We start from the raw sequence: 6,953 nt of genomic DNA, 5'->3' as shown, positions 1-6,953 counted from the left end.
ATCGGCCTGAAGGATACTTTTGTCCTGGGGCTACCAAGAGGAAGGTGGCCTGAGCTGGGCTGGGGAAGCTGGGACGCAGCCCTCCCGCCCCCTCTCGGTGCTCCTCCGGTCCTCCGGAGGCCTCGGCTGGTGCAGGGGCACCGACTGGCAGGTGTGGGGCCGGCAGGGCGGATCAAAGCGCCCACTGGCTCTGCCCCTTTGTCATGCAGAGCCCGCTCGGAAATGACCGGCCTCCAGCCGCCGCCGACCAGCGCCCCTCACAGACCTCGCTCCCGCAGGACGCCCCGCCCCGGCCCTCCACCCCATAAATCCTCCCGTCCCTCGGGGCTGGAGGGCTGTGAAGGCACTGGCGGGGACCGGGAGATGGAGCAGAGATAGGACTGGCACCAGAAGCTAATGGCTTTATGGAGGGGAGGGGACCAGGTCCCAAGGAGGGAGGACGAGAGAAAAGCTTCAAAGCGCTTCCTTGTCCAAACATCCTCCACTCCACCTACCAGTCCTGGGCTGAAGAGCAGAGCTGGCGGTCCCCTCCCCTCCGCGGTGCACCCTCCTGGCCCACCCGCAAGCCCAGCTCACCGCCCAGCCCCCTGCAAACACCCCACGGTCCAGACGCTGAGCCTCCCACTCTCCACCGCCAGACCCTGGTTCCTCCTAGGGAGTGGCACTCCCATTGGGGGGGGCCCACCCCGCGCTCTCACCTGGGTCACACCCTTTAGTCAGGCTCTGGGGGAACCTTTATGGCCCTGCCCGTCCTAGACTGCTCGGAGGCCACAAGGCCGGCCATGTTTCTGAGCCCAGGACAGGAGCCAGTGTTGGCTTTGACGCCCATGCCACGCCAGCCACACCAGAGGCCCAGCCGCGGACCTGTCCCTCCTGCTTAGAACACAGGCAGGGAGGTCTGGCCGCCCCCAGGCCTTCCCGACACGTGGCCCCAGAAGGAACACACACACACACACACACACACACAGTTCTGGGTGCCCCATCCTGGCGGTCAGCTCAGATAACCCTCTGCGGCCACAGAACTGAGCCGCTTGTCCTGGCCATCAGCTTCATTAGTGTGGGTAGCTTTCTTTTTTTTAAGGGAGATTTTTGCTAGAGGGCAAGTGGGCTCCAAGGAGACAGAGAGAAAGTGAGAAATCACCTGGGGGGGGCCTTGCCACAATCCCTCCTCCTTCATTCTCCTGGGATCTTGGGCATGCACGCACACGCTCCCAGCCTGGAGCTTACAGCAGGCCCTCCCCTGGTGTCGGGACAAAGGTCGGCTAGGTACCCCGACTTCCACAGAGGACCAGCCTCCCCTCCCTGAGATGAGCCTCATTTCAAGCACAGTGGTGACTCTGTGGGACCCAGGGTCTCTTAGTGACCGGGATGTGGGGGAGGGGAAGACGCACATTCTCAGTGGGGACCTGGGCAGAGGGCCAGGGTGGCCTGGTCGGAGGGGCGTCCACTGACCGTCTCCCTCAGTCAGCTCTCCCTACAGTGACACAGAGAGTGCGTGGTCTGCTCAGAGCCAGCAGGGCACAGACAGACGCGGGAGAGCGAGGGCCAGTGGACACCATGAGGAAAAGTAACGCAGGGACAAGAATCAAGGAAGTGGGCCAGCAGGTAGCAGGGTGGTGGAGGCGCTGGATCCGCACGTTGGTCGACTGTGGTTCAAGTCCCGGACCTGGTGGCTTGTTTCCTCACTTTCCTTCTCTCTCTCTCTGGTCAAATTAAAAATAATCATTCTAATTATTTTAATTTAAATAAAAGTGAATAGGTAATTCTTTTTTAAAAAAATCAAGACTGCAAGGGGTAGGCCATCAGGTGGCATGGTGTTTAAGGTGCTAGACTCCCATGTGGTTGACCACAGTTTGAATCCCAGATTTGGTGGCTTGCTTTGTCACTCACTTTCTCTCTCTTTTTCTCTCTCTGGTGAGCATACATGTCTTTTAGCAAATTTAAAAAATAATAACAAATCAAATTAAATAAACGTTTCCCCCCCTAAAAAGAAAAGAATGCAAGGGGTGATAGATAAAGTTCTTGGGGCCTGTGGGACCTGACCACACCTAGGTCCACGGTGGCACCTCGGAGGCTGCTCAGCAAGACTGCTCTGCCCTGGGGGCCAGCAGTTAGCGTAATGGCTATGTCGCTGGACTCCCACATAGCCGACCATGGTTAGTGTCCTGGACCCAATGGTTTAAAACTCACGCCGGACGCGTGTGCGTGTGTGCCCAAGATCCCGAGAGGAGAATGGAGGAGAAGGGATTGCAGCGTGGCCATCCCCCCTGGGGAGTGATTTTTCGCTTTCTGTCTCTCTGTCTCTCTCTGTCTGTCTGGCGAGCGCACGCGCACGATAGCGAAAAAAACCTCTGCAAAAAAAAAAAAAGACTGCTCTGCCCCTCCTGGCCACCACAGCAGAGGGGTCACCTGAAGGCAGGGGCGCAGGCTGCTTCTTTCTGCTAGGACTCAGTCGCCATTCTCTGCGTCCAGCCCAGAGAAACGAGCTGGACCCTGCCTCTGTGTCCTGAAGGTGTTACCGTGCTCCCCGGGGTTCAGAGCGGTGCCTGCCGTGGCAGCCACGCCCGGGACAAGCCTGCCTCCCCACAGCCCAGGACTCGAGCTTCAGGAGTCGCACGGGACGGCATTACGCCACACCTGCCCCAGGTGTCCTCGCTCCTAGAAACCCACCCAAAGCAACGAGAGCCTAGACAAATGAACAAACTCCTTTCCAAGGTCGCCTCTCCGTCACCCAGCGGGTACCACTAGGAATGTAATTTTAAAATACACGTATGGGGCCAGCAGGTGGCGCGGAGATTAAGGTGCTGGATTCCCACATGGCTGACTACGGTTCGAGTATCTGACCTGGCAACTTGAAAATCACGCTGCCCACGTGTGTGGGCATCTCCCCTGGGGGTGTGATTTCTTATTTTTCCTCTCTCTGTCTCTTTCTCTCTTCATCGAGTGTACCTGCCCATGGGAAAAAAAAAAAAAAAAAAAAAAAAAAAAAAAAAAAGAGAGAGAGAGAGAGAGAGAGAGAGAGAAAGCTTGCAATTTCATCAACATCCCCAGCATAACGGGGAACAGTCTCAGCAGTCCCGAAGGGAACACCTCCCGCGGACCGGCTGCCATGCCGGGGGTGCAGGCTGCTTCATCATGCCAGGGTCTGGGGGGCCAGCCAGGAGCACACAGGGAACAGAGCGGCACCAGGCTCTCACTCCCCAGCCTGCTCCATGCCCGGCACTGCAGACAGGGACTTTTTTTCCTCGCTGGCTTGTGCACTGTGGAGTCAGAGAGCAAGAAGGTAGCCCCTACCCACAACCCAGGGGAAATGGCCTCTCTACCACAGTCCCTTCTCCTCCGTTTTTCTCTTCACATTTTGGGCATGCACATGCACCCAACATGTTTTTCCAGCTGCCAGGTCCAGGACTTGAACTGTTCAGTTGGCCATGTGGGATCCAGTGCCTTAACCTCCACACCATGTCCTGGCTCTCAGAGAGGGAATCTATAGATCTCAAAACACTCAACAAACTTTTTCTTTCTTTCTTTCTTTCTTTCTTTCTTTTTTTTTTTTAAGAGTTTTTTGCTATAGGGCACGTGCACTCACCAGAGAGACAGAAAGCAAGAAATCACCCTGGGGGGGTGGGGGGGAGTGGCCACACTGCAGTCTTTTCTCCTCCACTCTCTTCTCAAGATCTTGGGCATGCACGCACATGCACCCGGCGTGAGTTTAAGCCACCAGGTCCGGGACTCAAACTGCAGTGGACTACATGGGAGTCCAGCGACATAGCCATTACGCCAAATGCTGGTCCTGACAAACACTTCCTAAGATGTATGCCAGGTTCATCGTTGTCTTCCCTAGTTCCCAGCCAGTCTCCCTTCTGTCCCTGCGGACCAGAGCAGCCACAGGGGGCCATGGCGCCGTCTGCCCTGAGACTCCAGTTCCCGTTATAGGACTTCCCTGTTTGGGAACTTCGAGCGCTCCCCAGGGCTTCAGCCACCGTAAACTTCCATTTGGTCTTACGTTACCTCGCAGCCCTTTCCTGAATTTCTCAAAATGTGACCTCTTTCTCCAGTCCCCTGCAGCTCCTACGGCAAGCCCCATTTTCCCTCCAAGACCTTGTTCTGATTCTCTTCAATTTTTTTGAAAGTGTTTACCATAGTGAACGTGTGCTTGCCAGACTGAGACTGAGAGAGTAAGTGAGGAACTGGCCCCCAGGGGGCATGGCCACACCACAGACCCTTCTCTTCCTTTGTTCCCCACATGCCTGCATGATTTTCAAGTTGCCAGGTCCTGGACTCGAACCCGTGCCGTTGGCATGAACAGTGCCTTCGCCACTACACTACTGCTGGCCCCCTGGTCCTCCTCCCAAGGGTGGCTTCTCTTCTGCCTCTAGCAATCCAAATCTTAGATTACTTCCAATTTCATGTTCAAGATTCAGTCCTCAAAAAATGGGGAGTGGAGGCATGTGGCATGGTGATTGATGGTGCTGGGCTCCCACATAGCCAACTGCAGTTCAAGTCCTGGACCTGGTGACTTGCTTTCTCACTTTTGCGCTCTCTCTCCCTATATCTCTGAACAAACCAGAAAAAAAAAAAGTTAAATAAAATAATTCTAAAAAAGAAAAGATTCATGGGGCCAGCAGTTGACGTAATGGTTATGTTGCTAGACTCCCATGTAGTCAACTGTGGTTTGAGTCCTGGTCCCGGTGGCTTAAACTCACGCCGGGCGCATGTGCGTGCGTGCCCAAGATCCTGAGAGGAGAATGGAGGAGAAGGGATTGCAGCGTGGCCATCCCCTGCTGGAGGTGATTTCTCACTTTCTGTCTCTCTGTCTCTCTCTGTCTTTCTGGTGAGCACACGCGCCCTATAGCAAAAACCTCTCCAAAAAAAGAGGAAAAAAAAAAGATTCAATCCTCCACAAGACTTCCCTTGACTAGTCCAACTCCAAGATCCTCTCCCTGTTTACCCCAGACCTCCTTAGCTCATACGGATGCATGCATTTATCCCACACGGGCTGCCTCGAACCTCGAACCTTGTGAAGAATATACCTCCTACCTCTCCAGAGGAACAGGTTTCCAACTTGCCTTCCGTGCTTGCTCTTCCCTGGGTGCCCCCGTCCCTAGTCCTACTAAGCAGTACCACCACTAAGTGGCTCGTGGCTGGTGACCGGGATGGTAGCAACACTAGCTCACGGCGACTGTGCCTCTACCAGCGCATTGAGCCAAGGGTTTGCCATCGGCGTTTCTCCCTTAATCTCTACAGAATTCTCCGGTATATGCCATTGTCTCCCTACCTTTGACACAGAGAAGCTAAGTCACCTTCGGCAATGGGATAGTCACCGGCAGTGGAACCCAACTCTTTCTGCTGTTGTCCAAACACAGGGAGACGCAGAGCATGTCGGGCCCTACCTCCCGTCACTGGAGTGTAATGGCTCCTCTGCGCTTTTTTTTTTTTTCTGTCATTACTTTTATTTTTAATGTCCAGAACTTGTAAGGCAAGGACCAGAGCTTCCTTCCAGACACAAAAATTTTATAAATTCTCAATTGGCTGGTGAGGCCAATAGGGGTACTTCTTCTTGTCTAATGCGGTTTCTGGGAAGACTTCATTCAAGTTCTCAATGTCTTCTGATCAAATGGAATTATGCTCTTCATCTTCTCCAGCTGTTTCTGATATTCTTCAATCCCGGCCTCAGAGAGGGACACAAACTCAGCACAGCTTTTCACGTCTTCGTTTTCTTCAGCGTCCACCTGGACAGTGTATTTATCCTCCGGCACAGGAACCTTCAGGGCATTAAACTTCTTCTCGAAGTCGTCCACCAAGCCCACCTTGGCCACATTGGCCTTGTGTACACCCAGCCGATAACTGGCAGGGTCTCGGGTAGTGCAGCCAACCTGGAGGTGAGGGTCTCGTTCCACGTTTTCAGGGAGTTAGCAATAGCCTTTTGGTTTCGGGGTATTATTTCCCCAAAAGCTACCCAGTCAATAGTTTTTAGGGCAAGTTTTCACCCAGCCATCTTGCCATCCTTCACCAACCGCAGCCGCGAACCGTCCACAGCTGCGCTGTCTTCGGTACCACTGCCCTACCACTGAGACTGTGACCGGCATGAGCGTCAGGGAGCAACAAATACGGAAGGCACAGTTATTAGGGTAACACCACAGAATCTGGGTGTGGGGGGACGGCAGACTTCACCAACCGAAATGGCACGTGGGCTGAGAATAGGCCAGGCTGCTTAAGCAGATGGGAGAATGAAAACATGATAGTTTGTTCGCTATAGGGTGCACATGATCACTGAAAAGAGATGCAGAGAGAGAGTGAGGGTCAGTGAGAAATCACCGGATGGCAAGACCAGCAGTTGGCATAATGGCTATGTCGCTGGACTCCCATGGAGCTGACCGTGGTTCGAGTCCCAGACCCAGTGGCTTAAACTCACGCCGGGCGTGTGTGCGTGCGCGCCCAAGATCCCGAGAGGAGAATGGAGTACAAGGGATTGCGGTGTGGCCAACCCCCTGGGGGGTGGTTTCTCGCTTTCTACCTCTTTATCTCTCTCTGTCTTTTTGGCGAGCACACATGCCCTATAGCAAAAACCTCTCCAAAAAAAAAAAAGAAAGAAAGAAAGAAAGAAAGAGAGAGAGAGAGAGAGAGAGAAAAAGAAAAAAAGAAATCAGCTGACGGCCAGCTACAGCCCTTTCTCCCTTCTCCTCTGGGGCTTCGGGCGCGCACGCGCATGTATGTCACATGGTTTTGAAGCGGCCAGGGCCGAGGCTGGAATCACCCTTGGCCAGGCGGAGTCGAGCGCTGTAACTGCCAACCACTCCTGGCCCCAAAATACAAATGTTAAGGAAGTGGCAGTGGAGTCCCGGAGACAGTTCTGTAAGGATATGGGCTTCCAGTAGGGTCTGGAGGAGGTACAGGCCGTGAACAGGAGCTCAGAGCAGGATTCCACGTGAAGATGTGGTTTGGTCATAGACGGA

General features: G+C 54.2%; 1 pseudogene; it reads right to left on the bottom strand.

Moving 5' to 3' along the window:
• Positions 1–5,438: 5,438 nt before the first annotated feature.
• Positions 5,439–5,995, bottom strand: LOC102503061 (ATP synthase subunit d, mitochondrial pseudogene; annotated as a pseudogene).
• Between the last annotated feature and the right edge of the window lie 958 nt (positions 5,996–6,953).

Source organism: Tupaia chinensis, unplaced genomic scaffold, assembly GCF_000334495.1.
Source record: "Tupaia chinensis unplaced genomic scaffold, TupChi_1.0 Scaffold141530_1, whole genome shotgun sequence".
Classification (NCBI taxonomy): Eukaryota; Metazoa; Chordata; class Mammalia; order Scandentia; family Tupaiidae; genus Tupaia; species Tupaia belangeri.
Note: the sequence above shows the minus strand (reverse complement) of the source record. Positions and strands in the feature narration are given on the sequence as shown.